The 20,695-nt window shown below is 43.2% G+C and overlaps 1 long non-coding RNA gene and 1 pseudogene across 1 annotated transcript; both read left to right on the forward strand.

Annotated features, from left to right (window-relative positions):
- Window positions 1–3,861: 3,861 nt before the first annotated feature.
- LOC141060697 (uncharacterized) lies at window positions 3,862–6,744 on the forward strand. Its single transcript, XR_012222750.1, has 2 exons — window positions 3,862–4,289; window positions 5,095–6,744. It is a non-coding gene; the product is annotated as an uncharacterized lncRNA (long non-coding RNA).
- An 11,555-nt stretch (window positions 6,745–18,299) lies between these two features.
- Window positions 18,300–19,629, forward strand: LOC141060698 (polymerase delta-interacting protein 3 pseudogene; annotated as a pseudogene).
- The last annotated feature ends 1,066 nt before the right edge of the window (window positions 19,630–20,695 follow it).

The raw sequence follows: 20,695 nt of genomic DNA on the forward strand, positions 1-20,695 counted from the left end.
ACAAGATCAGATGAATTGTGTACAATGCAACATGTCTTCTTTTAAAATTAAAAAAACAACAGTATTTATGTGTTTTAAGTTTCTAGCCTTTTCCACTTCAATTCAATTGTTAGCAGTACAAAAGATAGCAGTACAGTCTTTATTTTTAAATTTCTATTTTCTAATTTCTCCTCTCTGTTGTGGAAATATTAGTTTGTAAAGTTAAGGCTATTATTTATAATAAGCCCAACTGGATTCTACCTCTGCATTATGCATTATGTTTGCCAGTCATAAGCAGGAGATGTCATTCAGAGGAAAGAAGAATGTACCCACACAATAGCTTAGAACATTAGATGACAGTCAGCCCTGCTATCATTGATATAACAAAGAGTTTTAAGTAGCGTACATATAAGTATGTTGATGTCTGTGTGGGGGTGGGCAGTTCAGCAGAGTTTTAGTCTCATTATAAACATTTCTAGGAGCTCTCTTCTCTCAGTGCTGTCAGCTCTGCTGTACTGCACTTCCACCACTTCCCCCCACTGACTGCCGTGAGATGAAAGCTGAAGAAGTGTTAGTAAGCATACTCATCTCTGCTCCTCGCACCTTGTAATTATACACAGATCTGTAGTAAGTCCATTGAGGAGAGCATACTGTCTAAATTACATGTCTCACACAGGAGAAGACCTGTTCTAAGCTATTGTGAGGGTGTGTCTTTCTTTTCGCTGCATGATATCTCCTGCTTGTGATTGGGCAATGTGATACAGAGGAGGAAGTACACTGCCCCAGAGAAGATTCTCTGGTAATGGCCCATTAGGCTTATCAGAAGTTGTAACCAAAATTTGTAAAGATAATATTTCTATAAAGTAGATGGGGAAATTTAAAAAATAAAATCTACTTTTTTTATGTTCCATAATGATGCCAGTTTAACATGCTCAAACTGTTGAAAAGTACTCTGTCATGATCCAGTGTTGGATCTGGCGGTATTAAAAGCACAAAGTGAACTTTTTTTTACTTTGGTTGAGTTCAAAGGTGTTTTGACTGTCCCCGGTGGTGGTTAGCGGTATCGCACCTTAGGTTTAGGTTAATGTTCACTTAATTAGGGATCAGGTGTGACTCCCTATAAAGGTGTGCTTAGGGGGTTCACTCACCGCTGGTGATATTTCTTTCTGAGTTGTTGGAGAGCCTGGTGGAAGGATGGAGCGGGATAGGAGTCCTGCGCAGTCAGCCAGAGAGGATGAGTGCCAGCTAATGGTGTCTGCAGGAAGGACTGGCATGGCTTGGTGGAGTCGCAGTTTATGGTGTCGGCGGGAAGTGCGGGCATGGCTTAGAGGAGTGGCGACTAGGAAGAGAGTTGCACTCAGCATGTTCGACTTGGTTGCTGAGAACTGGACTCGAGCATGCTTGGATTCTTGGCAGAGGCTGGACTCATCTTGGGACTCTGTGTACTGGACTGCAGCAAGTGGTGATGGACTCTGCTCCCAGGCTGCATGATGGTGACGGATCCAGTTATGTGATGGATCAGGGTGGAGGAGAAGATGCACACAGGTGGTGGGCTCTGTTGCTAGGAGCGCACGCAACAGAGCAAAGATAAGTGGTGTTTCCCCTGTATTGTCTCTTTCCTCATGTGTGTTATTAGTGCAGTGGTGGGATTAGTCTCCGCACCGACCCATTCCCTAGTGAGGGTTTAGGGTCAGGGCGAGCAAGGGCGTTAAGGTACGCGTGCGGCGACAGGTGCGGAGCCTGTTTAGGGAATGTGAGGAGTGTAGGGACACTGGCTCAGGGGAGTGCAGGAGGTCTCCATTTCCCCATTCCCTATCGCAGGGCCCACCATTGTTAAAGTTACCCAGGTTCCCCCCTTATTATTTAAATGCGCCTTACTGGAGGCGGTGTTTCCAGATATATGTATGCATGGCGTGTAATACCTAAATCCGCCAGGTGGAGGCGGCGTATCCACCTGCACGCTTTATTATTTAAATTCGCCCCACTGGAGGCGGTGTATCCAGGGTCACGTGTGTTATGGGTTCGCCTTGCGACATCATCTGCGTCCTGACACACGTGACCATGACATTATCACCAGCCCTTACTTTTTTTCTGGTGAGCTTTGGCCATGTGGAGACCTTTGGTAATTGCTGCCGGTCCTCACTGAGGTGCAGTGGGGAGCGGCAAGGTGTGTTTAAGCCGCTGCAGCAGCAGTTATCAGGGTCTGGGGCCTCTGCTCAGATAACCAGAGAAACAAAAATGGCGGCTGCGGTCTGGCAAAAGCCCCTAGAGTCGCTGCTGGGGAGCGGGACTTGCTCTTGCACGGGGAGGTACCCAGGCAGGTGGGAGGAATGGTGCCCCACGGAGCTGCCTGGTATTCCCCGAGGTGAAGGGGTACATCCCTGTGGTGAGCAGACTAGGTGTGTAGTCGCTGCTGGGGAGCGGGACTTGCTCTTACAGGGGACGCACCCAGGCAGGTGGGAGGAATGGTGCCCCACGGAGCTGCCTGGCATTCCCCGAGGTGAAGGGGTACGTCCCTGTAGGGAGCAGATTGGTGTATAGTCCGCGGGGCTCATGCCAAATCTTCGATGCCGCCCCTCCTGGTCGTGTTTAGGCGACCAGCGAGTATATATATTTTCCTCCATATTCCTGCGGCTATGGTACTAAAACCCCCTAGAGTCGCTGCTGGGGAGCAGGACTGGTTCATGCAGGCGGGCGCACCCAGGCAGGTGGGAGGAATGGTGCCCCACGGAGCTGCCTGGTATTCCCCGAGGTGAAGGGGTACGCCCCTGTGGTGAGCTGACTGGTGTGAGTCCGCGGGGTTTTACGCCAAATCTTCATACCATCGAAGAAGCCGCCCTCCTGGTCGTGTGGAGGCGACCAGCGAGAGTATATTTCCTCCATTTCCCGGTCCCCTTCTCCTCCTGGTGTGTGCAGCAGGTGTGCTGCGGGGGAGTAGGGACAAATCTCTACCCTCGCCATTAACCAACCCTAAGAGGCGCAGTCCTCATGGTGAAAGGGTTGGAGGGTGGTGTCCCTTGGTGAATAGTGGGGGTGTGAGGGTGGTGACACAGGGGGACGCCTCGGTCAAGTCCAGAGTGAGTTCACCAAAAAATGACAAATGTATGTGTGCAATAAACGTTCAGGTCCGGACCTGTGTGTGAACGAGCATGTATGTGTGCCACCAAAAAACATCTTGTGGAAATGTGTTGTGGAGTCTGATCAGCTCTGAGCAAACCTACACATCCATTAACTCGTTCCCCAGGTCGGCGCTGTGGAGATGAGTGGTGCCTCCAAAAGGAACATATATTGCCAATATCAGCGGTGTTTGTCATAAACCTGAAGTGTCAGGGAATGGTGGGGTGAACTCAGGGTCTGGGCATCCCCGCTGTAGGTGTTTCCCTAATGAGGGGTGGTCTTGAGGGTCCAGAGGCCCCTCATTAAGGAGGGGGTACTGTCATGATCCAGTGTTGGATCTGGCGGTATTAAAAGCACAAAGTGAACTTTTTTTACTTTGGTTGAGTTCAAAGCAGGGTGGATTGATTTAAATCACGCCGATTTAAATCATGATTTAAATCACGATTTAAATCAAAAGATTTTTTTCTATTTAAATCGGATCGATTTAAATCATGATTTTAATCATGATTTAAATCACTGATTTAAATCAAAAGGTTTTTTTTTAATATAAATCACGATTAAAATGAGAAGTGAGAGCAGTGTGCATGTGCGCCCATAGTTACACGGACGAAACTAGGGGCAACGATCTAACGCCAGGGTGAGGGGGACCCCAAAGTAAGTAAAAATCTTTTTTGTTTTACTATATGGCAATAGGTAGGTGTTTAAAAGCAGCATGTCTTAATTGTATAAACTATTAATAGCCTCCACATTTTGTTCATACTGCCCCTTTAATTCCACACTTCTAGCTTGGTTTCAGTTTTGGTTTAGTTTCTTTTTCCCTGCATTCAGTTGACATGCCCAAACTTGTTGGATAGTCAGCAGTACTTGGCTCAGGCTGTAGTAACATCAGCAGTGCTTGGCTCAGGCTGTAGTAACAATCAAACTTCATAAGTGATCTGTGTAAGCCATGGCAGCAGGTCGTAAGAGAGACCCTATTTGGGTTCATTTTGTTGAGATGCCAGCAGCAGATCTTGGAAAGAAAGGTGCAAGAGCAAAGTGCAAATACTGTCAAAAGGATATCCAAGGACTTGTTTGCCGTTTGAAATCACATTATGAAAACTGCAACCAGAAGGGAAATGAAGATGTTGATAGTGATACAACTAATGTCAATGAACCCCCACAGCTTCTTATGCACCAGGAGCCTAGTACTAGTGGTAAGTCTGGCAATTAATTTACAACCTATTTTTTTAACAGACATTTTACTGGGATGGTTAAAGTCTATGAAAAGAAAAATTTCTAGCACTGGTAGTTCTGGAGTATAGAATTTAAATTTATGTTAAGGCAATATTTCACAGAAAATTAACGCTAAAGGACATGTGCACCTTTATTTTTTTAAGGTGAGGTGCACATGTCCTCCCCCCGCAGCGCTCTTACCTCCGATCCCCGCAGCGCTGAGATCCGTGGCTTCGTTTTGACCGTCCGCCTCCCGTCCTCCGGTTGCGGCCTACTCGCAGTGATCCAGCGGCGTGACGTCAGCGGGCCGCACGCTCCATTGAAATGAATGGAGGCGCGCTCGCGGACGGGCAGAACGAAGCCACGGATCCCCGCAGCGCTGACATCGGAGGTAAGAGAGCTGCGGGGGGAGGACATGTGCACACTGTGACTGGCTGCACCTTAAAAAATAAAGGTGCACATGTCCTTTAAGTAAAAATAAAGTGTGTATACGCTTATTTTTTTTTCATTGTAGGCTGCAATTCACTTTTGAAGTCTGCCAAATTGACCATTTTAAAAAAAAAACATTTTTAAAACTTTTGTGACATAATTTTTTTCAGTTGCTGAGGCTCTGATATTAGTTACCAGTATTACAGCAACCTCACCGGAAAACTTGAGTAGCATAACTTTTGAGACAGCCCTTATAGGACGAGGACCATTACATTGTTCAAAAAGTTTGTTTCAATATTTTCGTTATATTTCTTCAAATACGCAGTCGATTTATATTTTTAATTTCTGTGCTTTCAGGGTCAAATATGGCTTGTGCTGCACGTGACAATCAATATCTGGGTACAACTTCAACAAAGCAGCCCAAAAAAAAACTTTGCGTGCAAAGTGTAGAAAAATTCATCTTAAAGACTACGACGAGCCAGAAAGAACATTTTGATGAATTAATTGCTAAATTCATATTTGCAACCAATTCTTCTTTCCGACTAGTTGAGCACCCATTGTTTTACAAATGATCGAAGGAATTAGACCAGGCTACAAACCACCAAGTAGATTTGATATCTCAGGAAAACATCTTCAGGCTGTATACGACATAGAAAGAGCGGCTTGTACAAAATATTTGAAAGACAAGGTTGTTAACATGAGCTTGGATGGTTGGAGCAACATCCACAACGACCCCATAATTTGCACTTGTGTCACAACAGAAGATGGTGAAACTTACCTTACAGACACAATCGACACATCTGGAAATTCACATACTGCTGAATATTTACTTGAAATTGCTAAGAACTCAATTCACCAATGCCAAGAACAGTTTGGATGTAAAGTAAGGAGCTTAGTTACTGATAACGCAAGCAATGTGGCAAAAATGCGAGCGGAACTGGCACAGGATGACACAAATGTCATTACATACGGTTGTTCTGCCCATTTGTTGCATCTTTTGGCAAAAGACCTGCATATTTTGGGTGTCAAGGAACATGTTGTAGAAATTGTTAAATATTTCCGCAATAATCATTTTGCACATGCAACCTACAAGGAAATGGGAGGACTGAAGTTGGTTCTACCACAAGATGTTAGATGGAATACCTTGGCTGACTGCTTGGAACTGTTTATTAACAACTGGTCAAAATTACTGTCCATTTGCGAAACACATCGGGATAAAATTGATGCTAATATATGAAGCAAAGTATTAAATCTTGGTGTGAAGAGAAATGCCGAGGACCTTTTGGAAAGGTTAAAGCCAATATCGATTGCGTTGGATAAAATGCAGAAAGATACTGCAACCATAGCTGATGCCACAGAAGTTTGGAAAGATTTAGAAGGTTCTCTAGATCTCTTGAACCTCTCAAACAATGTAAAGGTTGCAATACAGCACCGCAAGGACCAAGCATTAAAAGAAGAACACTATTTAGCCAATATCTTGCATCCCATCTACAGAGGGAAAAAATTATCTGAGGCGGAAATCAACTCTGCAATGGAGTGGCTCGCCAATACTAACCATGACATTGTGGCAACTGTGCTGAAATTGAAGTGTGAATCTGCACCATTTCAAAAATACATGTTTGCAGATAACGTCGTTAATGAACTAAAACCACTGGACTGGTGGAAGTCGCAATCACTTGTTCTTCCAGCAAAGATAATAAATCTAGCTACTCAGCTACTGACTGCATCGGCTTCATCCGCAGGAGTAGAGAGATTGTTTTCTTCATTTGGTTTTGTGCACAGCCACACAACAGTCCGAAACCGCTTAGGAACTGCTAAAGCAGGACAACTGGTTTTCCTATTAAAAGTCCTAAATAAACAGTAGGCTTAAAGGACTGATGTATTCACTGAAGATGTTTGCTTACTTCAAACGTTAGAGATAGGCTATTGTTAAAAAGTACTTACTCTCTGTAGTTCAATTCTGAGTGTTTAATAGTGCAAATAAAAATTATTAGGTTTCATAATCAACTGTTTTAATATTTTTATTTGTGTAAAACAATTAGATTTGCAAAAAGACAAAGTTTTGCTTGTGTACAACTTGATTAAAAAATCTGATTTAAATCAAATGATTTAAATCAAAAAAATCTGATTTAAATCAAAAAAATCTGATTTTTTTGATTTTTAAAAAAAAATCAAGATTTTTATCCACCCTGGTTCAAAGGTGTTTTGACTGTCCCCGGTGGTGGTTAGCGGTATCGCACCTTAGGTTTAGGTTAATGTTCACTTAATTAGGGATCAGGTGTGACTCCCTATAAAGGTGTGCTTAGGGGGTTCACTCACCGCTGGTGATATTTCTTTCTGAGTTGTTGGAGAGCCTGGTGGAAGAATGGAGCGGGATAGGAGTCCTGCGCAGTCAGCCAGAGAGGATGAGTGCCAGCTAATGGTGTCTGCAGGAAGGACTGGCATGGCTTGTTGGAGTCGCAGTTTATGGTGTCGGCGGGAAGTGCGGGCATGGCTTAGAGGAGTGGCGACTAGGAAGAGAGTTGCACTCAGCATTTTCGACTTGGTTGCTGAGAACTGGACTCGAGCATGCTTGGATTCTTGGCAGAGGCTGGACTCATCTTGGGACTCTGTGTACTGGACTGCTGCAAGTGGTGATGGACTCTGCTCCCAGGCTGCACGATGGTGACGGATCCAGTTATGTGATGGATCAGGGTGGAGGAGAAGATGCACACAGGTGGTGGGCTCTGTTGCTAGGAGCGCACGCAACAGAGCAAAGATAAGTGGTGTTTCCCCTGTATTGTCTCTTTCCTCATGTGTGTTATTAGTGCAGTGGTGGGATTAGTCTCCGCACCGACCCATTCCCTAGTGAGGGTTTAGGGTCAGGGCGAGCAAGGGCGTTAAGGTACGCGTGCGGCGACAGGTGCGGAGCCTGTTTAGGGAATGTGAGGAGTGTAGGGACACTGGCTCAGGGGAGTGCAGGAGGTCTCCTTTTCCCCATTCCCTATCGCAGGGCTCACCATTGTTAAAGTTACCCAGGTTCCCCCCTTATTATTTAAATGCGCCTTACTGGAGGCGGTGTTTCCAGATATATGTATGTATGGCGTGTAATACCTAAATCCGCCAGGTGGAGGCGGCGTATCCACCTGCACGCTTTATTATTTAAATTCGCCCCACTGGAGGCGGTGTATCCAGGGTCACGTGTGTTATGGGTTCGCCTTGCGACATCATCTGCGTCCTGACACACGTGACCATGACATACTCTTTCAGTTTTAGCTTTCTTAGGGGAGCTGATTGGTCTTTATTCTTAAGGGAACCACCACTACTTTCCACTAACCCACAGATCTAGAATAATAAGTTCTGTATAGCAATTAGTAAGAGAGCAATTTCTTTGCGATGTAATAATTCTAGAATGCTAGGTTTCCATTCACAATGAAGCAACTTTTAACATTTATTCCTTCAGCTGTAACAAAGAGTCATGAGTAATGGCAGACATGACATGATTAATGTTGCATAATATTTTAATGCATGTAAGAAGCCAGTATTACATGTAATTATACATTAGTTTAGCAATCAGTAGTGCAATGTGCTGTAACGGATCAAGACATAAAAGCACTGAAAAGTAGTACATGTAATATAATACATGTGGCCAGCTGTCAGGTGCCAGCTGGTTAATGCGCTTCCCCTTCGTTTTCTGTGTATTCGCTAAAAGACAATGTCAAAGTACAAGGACATCGCAGTTGTAATTTTGTAGAAACCATAGCTGAGATATCCACAGTCATTTTCTCAAGTTCAGTTAATAAACTTTGGGTAAGAAGACAAGAAAATGGAATAAAGTGTATTGTGGAATGAAAAGCTTGTGTGTCCTTTCTGCCTTTACAATTCCTAATATAAGAACTTTAAAGGCATACTTTAAAAGATTACTAATTAAGTCATCATTTTTAATCAATAAAATGTGTTTTAGGAGTAATATTTATTGCTTTATTAAAAAGTGATTTTAGGAAATGGCAAACTGGGCGATTGCACAGGGCCCCTTTTATCTAGGGGCCTTCAAGATCAGGACATTCAAGAGCAACATTATGAACCTGTAAAAACTATTCTTCATTGACAATTCTAGTCATCTGCAGAATGCTCACTTACATTGAATCATGAGAACAACAGTAGAAACAACTGTGCGGCTGCAAACCACCGCAGCACAATTCTGTCTTCTGCTCTGCACTGATCCATATAGTGCAATAACACGGACACCTGAGTATTAGGGAGTTTCTTCACAAATTATTCATTTATGTCCTTATGGAAAAATCTAACATGGTTTTCTAGAGAAATCCATGACGCTTTCAGTTCTAAACTGGTATTTGGGGTGGTTTTCAACACTGTTTTTTTTTCTATGTCTATTTTGCAGCGCTTTGAATCCTGTGTAAAATCTATTCTATGCGGAATCCAAATAAAAAAATGATTCCATTTTTTTTAATCTGTAATATGATTTTTAAAAAATGCGCTATATAATTGTTAAAGTGGTTTTCTCTTTGAAAACAATTGGTTTAGTTTTCTAAGCATTTTTTTGCAGATTTGTGTCCTGAAATTTATGTTAACATATCCTTAATGGGGTTGTCTGATACAAATCAATAAGTCTGCTATCACTCTGTGACTACAGACCTATGAATCTCACAGCGCATGCACTATGCGCTACGGGGATTCACCAGTTTCCGACCCAGGACTGGAGGGTATGTATGGGTAATACATACTCCCGGCCAGTGGGCGCAGCCCGCGCTCTCCATTCACTTGTGTGGAGCTTGGCAATGACCACTGGCTGGGAGTATGTATAACTCTTACATACCCTCCAGTCCCAGGTCAGTGATCCCTGTAGCGCTCAGTGTATGCTCTGTGGGATTCATACATCTGTAGTCACACAGAGTGACTACAGAATTATTGAGTTGGACCAGAAAACCCCTTTAAAGTATTGTATGGTTCTATTATACTAAGGGTATGTCACAATTTCTTTTTGGCAATCCGTCTACTGTCCTTATGCAAAATGGACTGCACTCGACCCCAATGTTAGCCAATGTGAAAATGTTGCATCATGCACTAGTCAGGGATAATTTTTGGACCAGACTAAAGCATTTAAAAAGGCAGTTCCATCTGACAGGGACACATAGCTGCACAACGATCCTTGTCCTCATCTTGTGCACATTAGTGGCCTGAGTTTTACATTGACAGTCTGAACATAGCCTGAATGGTAGCTGGAATTGAACATTTGAGCATTTAATGGTATTATGTAGATAATTAATGGCAGTGTTATGAGGATGCACTAAATGATATAATTTCTAGACTAAGGTTTAGCATAGGCATTATATGCCAGTATAATTTCATCCATGCAGCTATAAAAATTATCAGAAAATCTCAAGACTGTGGTAGTGCAGCAGTGATCGCCCTTTTCTTGCTTCTTTACTTAGTTGTTCCCATTTCCCACTATTATGCAGGGTGTCAGCAAATGATTACAATATTGTCATATGGATGGCAGTCTTCCGCACATGGAAAGGAAAACATGTAAAAGTGGTAATTATTATATTTTCTAAATATTTTATGATTTAAGATACTGAAAGTTATATTTATTTATTCATTGATTCAGCAAGGCAAAAATAACATTTTGAAAAGAAATAAACAAAAAATGTATCAAATCTTATCACGCCAGAGAGAATAAGAGCTTGTTCAGATACATAAAATTCAATATCATAAAAAAGTGCTTAATTGAAAAATATTTAATATATTCTAAAAATGAGTAAATAAAAGTAAATGTTTTCTTCAGGGTACTGTATATCTTAAATATCATGGAAATGCCTATAGTTGCAGGAGCGGCATATCTGATTACACCAGAGACAGCTGCCTTTCTGCAACATTTCCACTGTAAAATTAGCATTTCCCACAATGATGCAAACAGAATTGAAATGTTCTTCAGTCACAGTGAATGTCCTATGCTTTCCAGATGGCCAGAGTATTGGTTATCCCTCTATCAAGCATGTTGAATTGTATTCTTGGATAATTGTAGAAGGTTATGCACATCAAAGTCAAGAATGACTGCCTGTACAGTCTGTGAGTTATATCCATAATACATTGGCTAAGTCATCAACTTGAGATCAGAGAGGATCCAACAACTGACATCTCCATTATCAGCTGACATCTGTTCTTACAGTCGGCATATGTAAACAGCATAAAGAGTTTGGGTGTTTCCTTCAATACATTGCTTACATCCAGCAGCTACCAGAGGAGATATCAGATGCTTGGTGGGGTGCCAAGTGTTAGACCTCTGATGATCACATATTAACCCCGTCACCACCTTGTATTTTTCTGTTTTTGAGTTTGTTTTTTTTGCTCCCCTTATTCCCAGAGCCATAACTTTTTTATTTTTCCATCAATAGGGCCATGTGAGGTCTTGTTTTTTGCACGACGAGTTGTACTTTTGAAATAAATCATTGGTTTTGCCATATAGTGTACTGGAAACCGGAGAGAAAAAATAAAATTGTGGTGAAATTGCAAAAAAAATGCAATTCCACAATTGGTTTTTTTTACCATGTTCGCTAAATCTGACCTGCCATTATGATTCGCCAGGTCATTACGAGTTTGTTGACAGCAAACATGTATTGGTTCTTTTTTATTTAAGTGGTGAAAAAAGATCCAAAGTTTCTCAAATCAAAAGTTGCCAAAAAACAGGCAGAACACATGCAGGGATTGACTGTTAGGGAATCACCGCATGTGTTGAAGCTATCTAACAGCCGCAAATCATGCAGCCACAGGGACTCGAACAGAATATGCTTGGATAAGACGTTATCTGAGCATGTTCGCTCATCACCGTGACCTATTTTTGAATAGGTCATCAATATGTTAGTTGTATGTAGCAACAATGTGTGCTGGCACCATCCACAGATATTCTATCAGGAACCGCATAACGGATACCCACTGATCAGTACGTGTCCTGTGAAATGCAGGCAAGCGGGGCTTGCAGCGTCCGGGTGAGATACAAGATGGCACATGACCACCGGTGAGCAGGACCAGGTCGGAGCAAACTACAGGACACCCGGAGGAGATAGCTGGATGCGGCGGGGACCAGCCAGACCTCAGGGAGGTAAAGCGAGTTGGGGGCTGCCAGTTACGAGCACCAGAAGCAGGAGCATAGTCAGGGCCAAGCCAAAAGAGTCAGAAAACTGAGAGAGGCAATAACAGTACCAAAGAGACAGATAGAAAGGATATTCACAAACCACGCAAGAGTCAAGAACCAGGCAAGCAAGCAGACAGTACCAAATCAGTGGTCAAATACACAATGGGGAGACAGACCGAGTCAAAACCAAGAGATCAAACACAAAAACAGGCACAAGGCACAGGCACACAGGGGTCAACTAACTCAGCCGAGGGCAGAAGTATAACAAGGAATGAAGCCCAACAGAGGCTATAAAAAAGCCCTCCCATAGCCAAAGAGAGGCTACCAGCATTAACCCCTGGAGCACAAACCAACAACTACCAAACAGGCCATGACATATTCCCTTTAAAGCAGGGGATAAGCAGGGAACCAGACCTTGCAGGAACATGAACATGTTCATAGCATGAACAACACTGCAGGAAAGAAAAGAGGAAAAATCGCACTCATCATCCTCCCTGTCTTTTAAAACGCTTCTTCTTTATTAGAAAATAAAAACATAGGGTTTGCAGGGGTGAATGGCATGCTTACAGGATGACAGTTATTTCCATTTATAAAAATACCGTCATCCAGCTTGTCTTTTAAACCAGGAGCACTCTACCCTCAGGAGCGGAGTATCCACGTTGCTTCCTCTCTAAGGCTGGGGTCACACTTGTGAGTGTGATGCGAGAAACTCGAGCAAGTCTCTCCCATAAATATCCGGCACTGCTGCCTGGAGTATGCGGCTGCATGTTTTTCTATGCAGCCGCACACCACGATGCCGAGTGCCGGCTGTGCCGGGCATTGGTGTCGAGAGACTCTCGTATTTTACTCGCAAGTCTGACCCTAGCCTAAGCAGGAGTTTATGCTGATCTCCTCCACGGACTGAAGATTTAGCCCTCTCGAGTCCAGCAAAGCACAAGCAGCTGGGATCTGAATTATGTTTCTCTCTCATATGTTCTATCAAATGTCAGGAACCTTTACCTTCGTGAATAGACATGTAATGTTCCCTGAATTGGATGAATAGAGGTCAAATAGTTTTCACTATGTAAAACAAGCTGCAAGGGCAAAAGATAATGTAGACCAAGTACTTAGTTTTGCATGAAATTAAATCCCTAACGGTATGTGAGATATCACGTATCTGCAACTATTTTGCTGTCAGGTGTAAATTACAAAATGAACAATCCCCACATTGGAAGTTACCTACCGGACCCCAATCCTCTAGCCAATTTTTGGAAGTGAATTTTAGACAATTATGTGCCAGTATATCTTTTAAATTGGTGGGGAGTCTATAGGTGACTAAAGATTGCAATGCACACGGACAGTAATGGGGACCCCAGTAGCATACACTTAAGCTAATCTTTTCTTGGCTGCTTTGGAAGATAAGTTGTTTTTTCCTTGAAAAATCTGTTTCTCAAGCAAATTAAAGTTTTTCGCAGATATGTGGATGATATTTTCATTGTGTGGTCGGGTTTTCAGGAGTTGTTTCAGGCTTTTGTTAACTATCTCAATAAGGGCAAATTTTTCCAACATGCACTTCATATCGGTTTTTGGGGGTGACAAATTAGAGTTTCTGGACATAAAGGTTCAGGTTGTAGAATCTTATCTAGTTAAAGAGACCTAAAGCAAGCCTACTGCCTCCAATTCACTTCTACGTTTTAACAGTACCCACTAGTGATGAGCGAGCACTAAAATGCTCGGGTGCTTGTTGCTCTGGTCGAGGAAACTGGCGTACGCGGGTGCTCGACCCGAGCAACGACCCCAATGTACGTCTATGGGAAAATCAAGCATTTTTGCCGCGACCCCCTGGGAGGGTCCTTTTAGGGTCTAAAAACATCTAAAATCGATGGGAACAGTGCTCAAATGACATGGGAACATCATGGGGAAGACCACTGGAAGCATTTCTGACTCCCAGGTCACAGCTGTGAACAATGTTGTCAGAGTCTTACGCCACTTTTACAGGCGCACAAAAAAAATACAAAAACAAAACCAATATGGATTTTCCTGGGAAATATGTTAAGGAACATCCTTTCCAGGGTAATGATTTGTATGTAAGGCAAAATAAATAACCCAAAACAAAAATGTCCCTCCACTACTTGGGCTATGTTCAGACGTTACATTTTTGATGCGTTTTTCAACTTTACTATTGCTTTCAACCAAGAGAAATGCATTCACTGGGAAATGTCATTTGAACATTTTACAACCTTATCTGACCATGTAGCAAAATACAAAAAAATTCAGCGTGGAGTAGAATGGCTAAAATATAGCTTTTATTCCATAGTTACTTACAGACAATCTTGACAAAGACTCATGTCGAAACGCATTGATCTGTCTTCATTGAACCTAATCTGCCTTTATGACCATGTGGAATATTTTCCTTTTTTAAAGTTTTCCCTGGTTGCTCTGCCTGGATCCATGCGGGGGGTTGGCTTCAACTCCAGGAATCATCAGAAGGCTCTGGTAAGCTGACTGCATTTTTTTCTTTGTATTATCTGGCCATGTGGTGTGTGACACATCATCAGACACATCCTGTTTCATTTATGAAAGAGGTGCTCTGAAAGTCACAAAGACTATTTTTATAGGGCCAGCAGTCAGCCCTCAGTATTCTTAGAGAGCCATCAGCTGGCTATGCTTTGCAAAATTTGGACGCACCCCAATAACCCATTGAACAGACGTCCTGGATGGCCACATGAAACCAAAGTTCCCATTATTAGTCATTTGGTACTCCCATAATGTTATCTCATGAAGTGAATGCAAGGCCTGCTCCAAATTTGGACGCACTCCAATAACCCATTGAACAGATGTCCTGGATGTCCACATGAAAACAGTTCCCATTATGCATTTGGTACTCCCATACTGTTTGCCTATGCATTGAATGCAAGGCCTGCCTTGCACCAAAATTACACGCACCCCAATAAGCCTTTGAAACAATGTTCTGGATGTCCACATGAAAGCAAATTTCCCATTATTCATTTGGTACTCTTATACTGTTTGCTTATGCATTGAATGCAAGGCCTGTCCTGCACCAAAGTTACATGCACCCCAATAAGATTTTGAACCGACGTACTGGATGTCCATATGAAAACAAAGTTTCCATTATCCATTTGGTACTCCCATACTGTTTGCCTATACATTCAATGCCACGCCTGCCCTGCACCAAAGTTACACGCACCCCAATAAGCCTTTGAACTGAGTTACTGGATGGCCACATGAAAACAAATTTCCCATTATTCATTTGGTACTGCTATACTGTTCGCTTATGCATTGAATGCAAGGCCTGCCCTGCATCAAAGTTACATGCACCCTAATAATCATTTGAACCGGAAACCTGGATGTCCACATGAAACCAAAGTTCCCATTATTCTTTTGGTCCTGCCATACTGTTTGCCTAAACATTGAATGAGGTGTATCTAGGCTTTCTGGCACCCGGGGCAAGAAGTCGGTTCGGCGCCCCCCCCAGTACATAAGCGATTTCCAAACTTAGTCATGTACTGACGAGCTGCTCTCCCTAATGATCTCAATGTTCACTGAAAAACTGAAAGAAGCAGGAAGAGAAGCTCGTCACAAGACCATAAGTATGCGATTTTCATAGTGAAGTGTCCATGTGATGACTACTGGAACCTGCAGAGCTGAATCCTGACATTGCAGCTTCTGAATTCTCACAACAAATGCACTGCACACTTAGGATTCTCCCGTACCGGTGGCAAGATGGCAAGAGTACACGGTCATGTCAGCACAAGTATATGATTTATATACTTCTGGCCACATTCCGACTAGACGTGCCCAGCCTCGCTCTGTTAATTTTCATTGAGTGAGGCCACACATGTCTAGTCAGCATGTGACCACATGTATGTAAATTACCGGCACGAGAGAATCCTGACAGCGTTCAGTGAGCACTGTGAGAATTCAGACGTCTGCAGTCACATAGAATGACTGCAGACTCAGCACAAACCTGGACAACCCCTGTAATGCTCCTGACATAAATAAAAATATAAGAATTAGTCAGTATCACAAATAATATTTACATCCAGGTACCTTATAGATGACGTCGTCTCTGCAGTCGTTCTCCTTCTTTTCTTCTTGTCCAGACCCCTTGATGAGTTTTCTCATCCACAGCCGTCTCTGCAGACTTCCGTATTCTCCGGTCTTCTGCAGCAAATCTCCACACGATTCCCTTAAAGATAGAAGTGTTATTATAATGCTCCTAAATAAAAATATATGCAATACAGTGTATACTGTCTCCTCACACTATTCCCCTCCCTCCTCATACTGTCTCCTCTAACATCCCACCTGTTCACCATACTGTCTCCTCATATTATTACACCCTCACTCTCTATACTGCCTGCTCACACATACCCCCTGACTCCCCATACTGTGTCTGCACACATCCCATCACCCTCACTCCCCATATTGGGTCCACATAGATTTTTTCCATTGCTACTCATACTGTGTCCACAAACATTTACCCGTTTGGCTCCCCATACTGTCTGCACCCATCCCCCACTCACCATACTGTGCCTGCACCCATCCCCCATACTGTTTCCTCATACATGCCCTCATACATACACTCTTCATTTGTGTCCTCAAATCTCCCCACACACATAAGTATCCCCCATCCCCACTGTCTGGGCCCAATCTTCCCTTGCACTGACTCCATATAGCCGCTAGCGTCCATCCCTGACCCCAACCATCCATTCCTTGCCCCCAGAGCATCAGAGCATATCCTAATTTCCACCAATAATCTTCTTCGGTGTCTTCACCTCCATTACCCGTCTGGAGCACTTACCACCAACCGCAACGCTGCCTGTCTGCCTCCCTGCCTGTGTCTTCGCCTCTGAAGAGCCGGCCGCCGGCGTGTGATGTCAGCAGCATGATCATGTGACCTGACCACGCTGCTGGTGCTTCATTGATGCGGAAGTGCCGGCGGCGGTGAGGCGCCGCTGGCGCTTACAGAACAATAAGTGAGTCAGTGGTAGACTGAGTCCAGAGTCACATGTATGTACTGGCATCTGAAGACACTAGTACACCGACGCGCAGCACTTTCTCTGCGCCAGCTATAAGTTTGACAGCCGGCTCAGTCAGAGAACGGGAGAATCATCTGAGTGTGGGGGCGGCAGAATGCCGCTGATGGTGAGTCTCGACTCTCCTCCTTGGACCGCCGCATCAGGTGGCTCGATGGCGCCCCCTGACGGCTGCGCCCGGGGAAAATGCCACAGCTGCCCCCCCTGGATCCGCCCCTGTGTAAGGCCTGCCTGGCATCAAAGCTACACGCATCCCAACAAGCCTTTGAACCAACGTACTGAATGGCCACATGAAACAAATTTACATCATGCATTTGCTACCCCTATACTATTTGCTTATGCATTGAATGCAAGGCTTGCCCTGCACCAAAGTTACACGCACCCCTATAAGCATTTGAACCGAGGTACTGGATGGCCACATGAAAGCAAATTTCCCATTATTTATTTGGTACTCCTATACAGTTGCTTATGCATTGAATGCAAGGCCTGCCCTGCACAAAAGTTACACGCACCCAATAAGTCTTTGAACCAAGGTACTGAATGTCCGCATGAAACCAAATTTCCCATTATTCATTTGATACTCTCATGATGTTTGCCTATGCATTGAATGCAAGGACTACCCTGCACCAAAGTTATACGCACCTCAATAAGTCTTTGAACTGACATACTGGATGGCCACATGAAAACAAATTTCCCATTATTCACTTGCTAATCCTATATTGAATGCAAGGCCTGCCCTGCACCAAAGTTACACACACCCCAATAAGCCTTTGAACTGAAGTCCTGGATGTCCACATGAAAAAAAAGTTTCCATTATTCATTTGGTACTCACATACTGTTTGCCTATGCATTGAATGAAATGCCTGCAATACCCAAAGTTACACGCACCCCAATAACCCATTGAAACTCCTGGATGTCCACATGAAAACAAATTTCCCATTATTCATTTGGTACTCCCATACTGTTTGCTTATTCATTGAATGCAAGGCCTGCCCTGCACCAAAGTAACACTGACCCCAATAACCCTTTGAGCCAACGTCTTGAATGGCCACATGAAAACCAAGTTCCCATTATTAGTCATTTGGTACTCCCATAAAATTTGCCCATTAAGTGAATGCAAGGCCTGCTCCAAATTTGCACGCAGCCCAATCCCCCTAGGAATAAATGTGGATGATGGCCTGCGAAAAATGTTTTCCCAGTGTAAAGGAGCGGGTCTCCTATACTTATAATTCCCATGCAGTAAGTGTATGGGCTGACAAACATTTCCCCCCGGGGGGTACACATCAACATACTGGGTAAACATTTTTATTACAGGCATCATAAATACCCTTGAGAACAATAATGTGGTTTCCTGTACAGTTGCTGCTGGGAAGGTGCAGTTTTGTAGCAGAAATATGGTGGACGTGTTGTTGGAAGAAGTGATCTGGAAAAGGGGCATGGTGATGGTGGGAATGGGAATGTACATGTTTAATAACAGGGGAGGCTATGGGAGGTCTGAGATCCAGGATCCAGCCTATAATGATTAGTCGTTTACCCACCACCAATTACCATAATGCGTTTGATGCCTGTTAAAAGATAGGTGTAACAGATGCGCGTCTGAAGCTGGGAATAAAAGATGCCCGTGAGAAATTGTTTGCCAAAGACGCAGGTTTCCGTATAAAGGGTAAAGTGCAAGATGTTAGTGAGATGCTGAATTCTAGAAAGCAGCAGATCAGTTTTGATGGAAAACCAACCAAACTGATGGATGCTCATGAAAAACAAAATTTAAAGAGGAGTGCACCTGCCGTAACTATCAACTCACCCGTGGCACAAGGTTGTCCATCGTCACCCATAAATATTATCAAGGCCATCTAAATTTCAAAGACAAAAACTATTTCTTCTGGTGTAACAAGCACTGTTAAAGGAATGCGAATAAACGTAGTTAACCACGAACCTGAGAAACTACAGATTTCCTCTTTATAAGATATGGACGATGATGGTATTGATGATGACTTGGAATTTTCCCACATCCCCACCAAGAGGATGAAGATCACAGCTTCTAACATTGTGCAAAAAAGGTCGGGAATGTCTGGAAATTCATTTTCTCTTGATCAAACTTTACCTCTTACTAACGTGGTACGGAATGATGCGTACACAGTCCCCATGTCTACTCAGCACGAGATTTCGCCACTTTTATTGCACACAAAGGCTCTAACCAACATGTCAAGGACACTTGTCACAAAGGAGGACAGTTCTTCAGTAGGGCTGACTCCTAAAGAGTCTGTCTCTACCCCTTTAGAAGGCACAAAAATTACCATTAATAATTTGCATCCAAGAGTCACAGAGGAAGATATCGTGTAGCTTTCCTGTGTATGCAGTCGACTGAAGCGTGCCCGCTTGTTGAGTTCTGGAGTTGTGAGGATGTGTTTGTAAGAAAGGAAGATGCAGTTGGTGCCTACAAAAAATACAGTAACAGATACCTAGATAGACAACCAATGAAATGCAATCTACATGTGAATGGTAGTGTAATAGCATCAGACCAGCCCATCCTTCTAAAATTAAGTGACACCCCATCAAAGAAGGAAGGTGAATCTACAAGAAACACAACCTCCTCCTCCTCCTCCAGTGTTGCTTCAAATCCACCCGCTGAAGTTGATCCTTCCTGATACTATCTTAAAAGAACTCTTTAAATCCTCAGGGTCATCAGCAGTCATCCAACCGACTGCATTTAAGATTAAGCTCTGATGAGACCACCACAAACTGGAGACTGTAATAAGAGAGATTCCCAATTCCCATATGGGCCCAGAGACTCCTTAAAACAAAATTTTTCATTTTGGTTCTTGGGTTTTCTTTAGCGCTGATCACCACCAGGTAGTTGATGTTTGAAGGGTCTGGCATCAGACATTGGACAATTTATCCTGTTCCCAGCATTGTTGTACAGTTCACCGTCGTTGTGGGGCAGTTGCGTTCCCCTTGCTCTATTATTCTGATACAGCACGATTATGGTTTGACTGTTATGTCAAGGGAGGCTGAATGTTGAATAACTTGTTTAATTTTCTTCAATAATCTGTTTCTACTGAAAAGATCATCTTTGTTATTTTGTAATTTTGATATCTGAATTCCTACTAATGGATATGAAGACCTGCATATTCCAGTAAATGGGGGGGGGGGGGAATTACTAAGTGTCCTCCGACTGTGTTCTAGGCCAAGAAAGTTCTTATGCCTAATTAATGTTTCACACTGTGAAAATGTCATCCAAAACTCTACAATCGTAGGCAGGCAGTACTTATTGCCCTGCGGCTGAAGCATGTTGTGCTATCTGTGATTGGAATACAGAGAAATGTAGAAGGAAAGTAGATCACGCTAATAGTGATCTAAATACTGGGATGTGTACAGTGGAATGCTGGGAGGACACAGATTGTGGTTTTCTATCAACTTCATCTGCATTTAAAAATTTGTATTTAATGCTGGTAATAAAAAAAACTTACTCGAGTGTAGGCAGGGCTCAGTGCTTTACCATGACTATCTATTTGCTCTTCCTGTTCAACCCTATAATTTTTTTTAATTGATATTTTTTTGGACTCCTCAGTGGGAGTGGGGGTGGTCCACAAGAAACGATAGGTGAACTCTGCTGACACTAAAAACACACATTTGAAAACAATAACTTGGCTGTTGCATCACGGATCACATTCACCCTGGTGATCTAGTGGTGGTGTCGGAAGAGGCATGGAGGATGGCCTACTAAAAATCTTTTCCCAATTTAAAGGAGCAGGTCTCCTATGATTGTAATGCCCATACACTAAGTGTATGA

This window comes from Dendrobates tinctorius, unplaced genomic scaffold (genome assembly GCF_039654945.1).
Source record: "Dendrobates tinctorius isolate UK_male_01 unplaced genomic scaffold, ASM3965494v1 ptg000243l, whole genome shotgun sequence".
NCBI classification, from domain to species: Eukaryota; Metazoa; Chordata; class Amphibia; order Anura; family Dendrobatidae; genus Dendrobates; species Dendrobates tinctorius.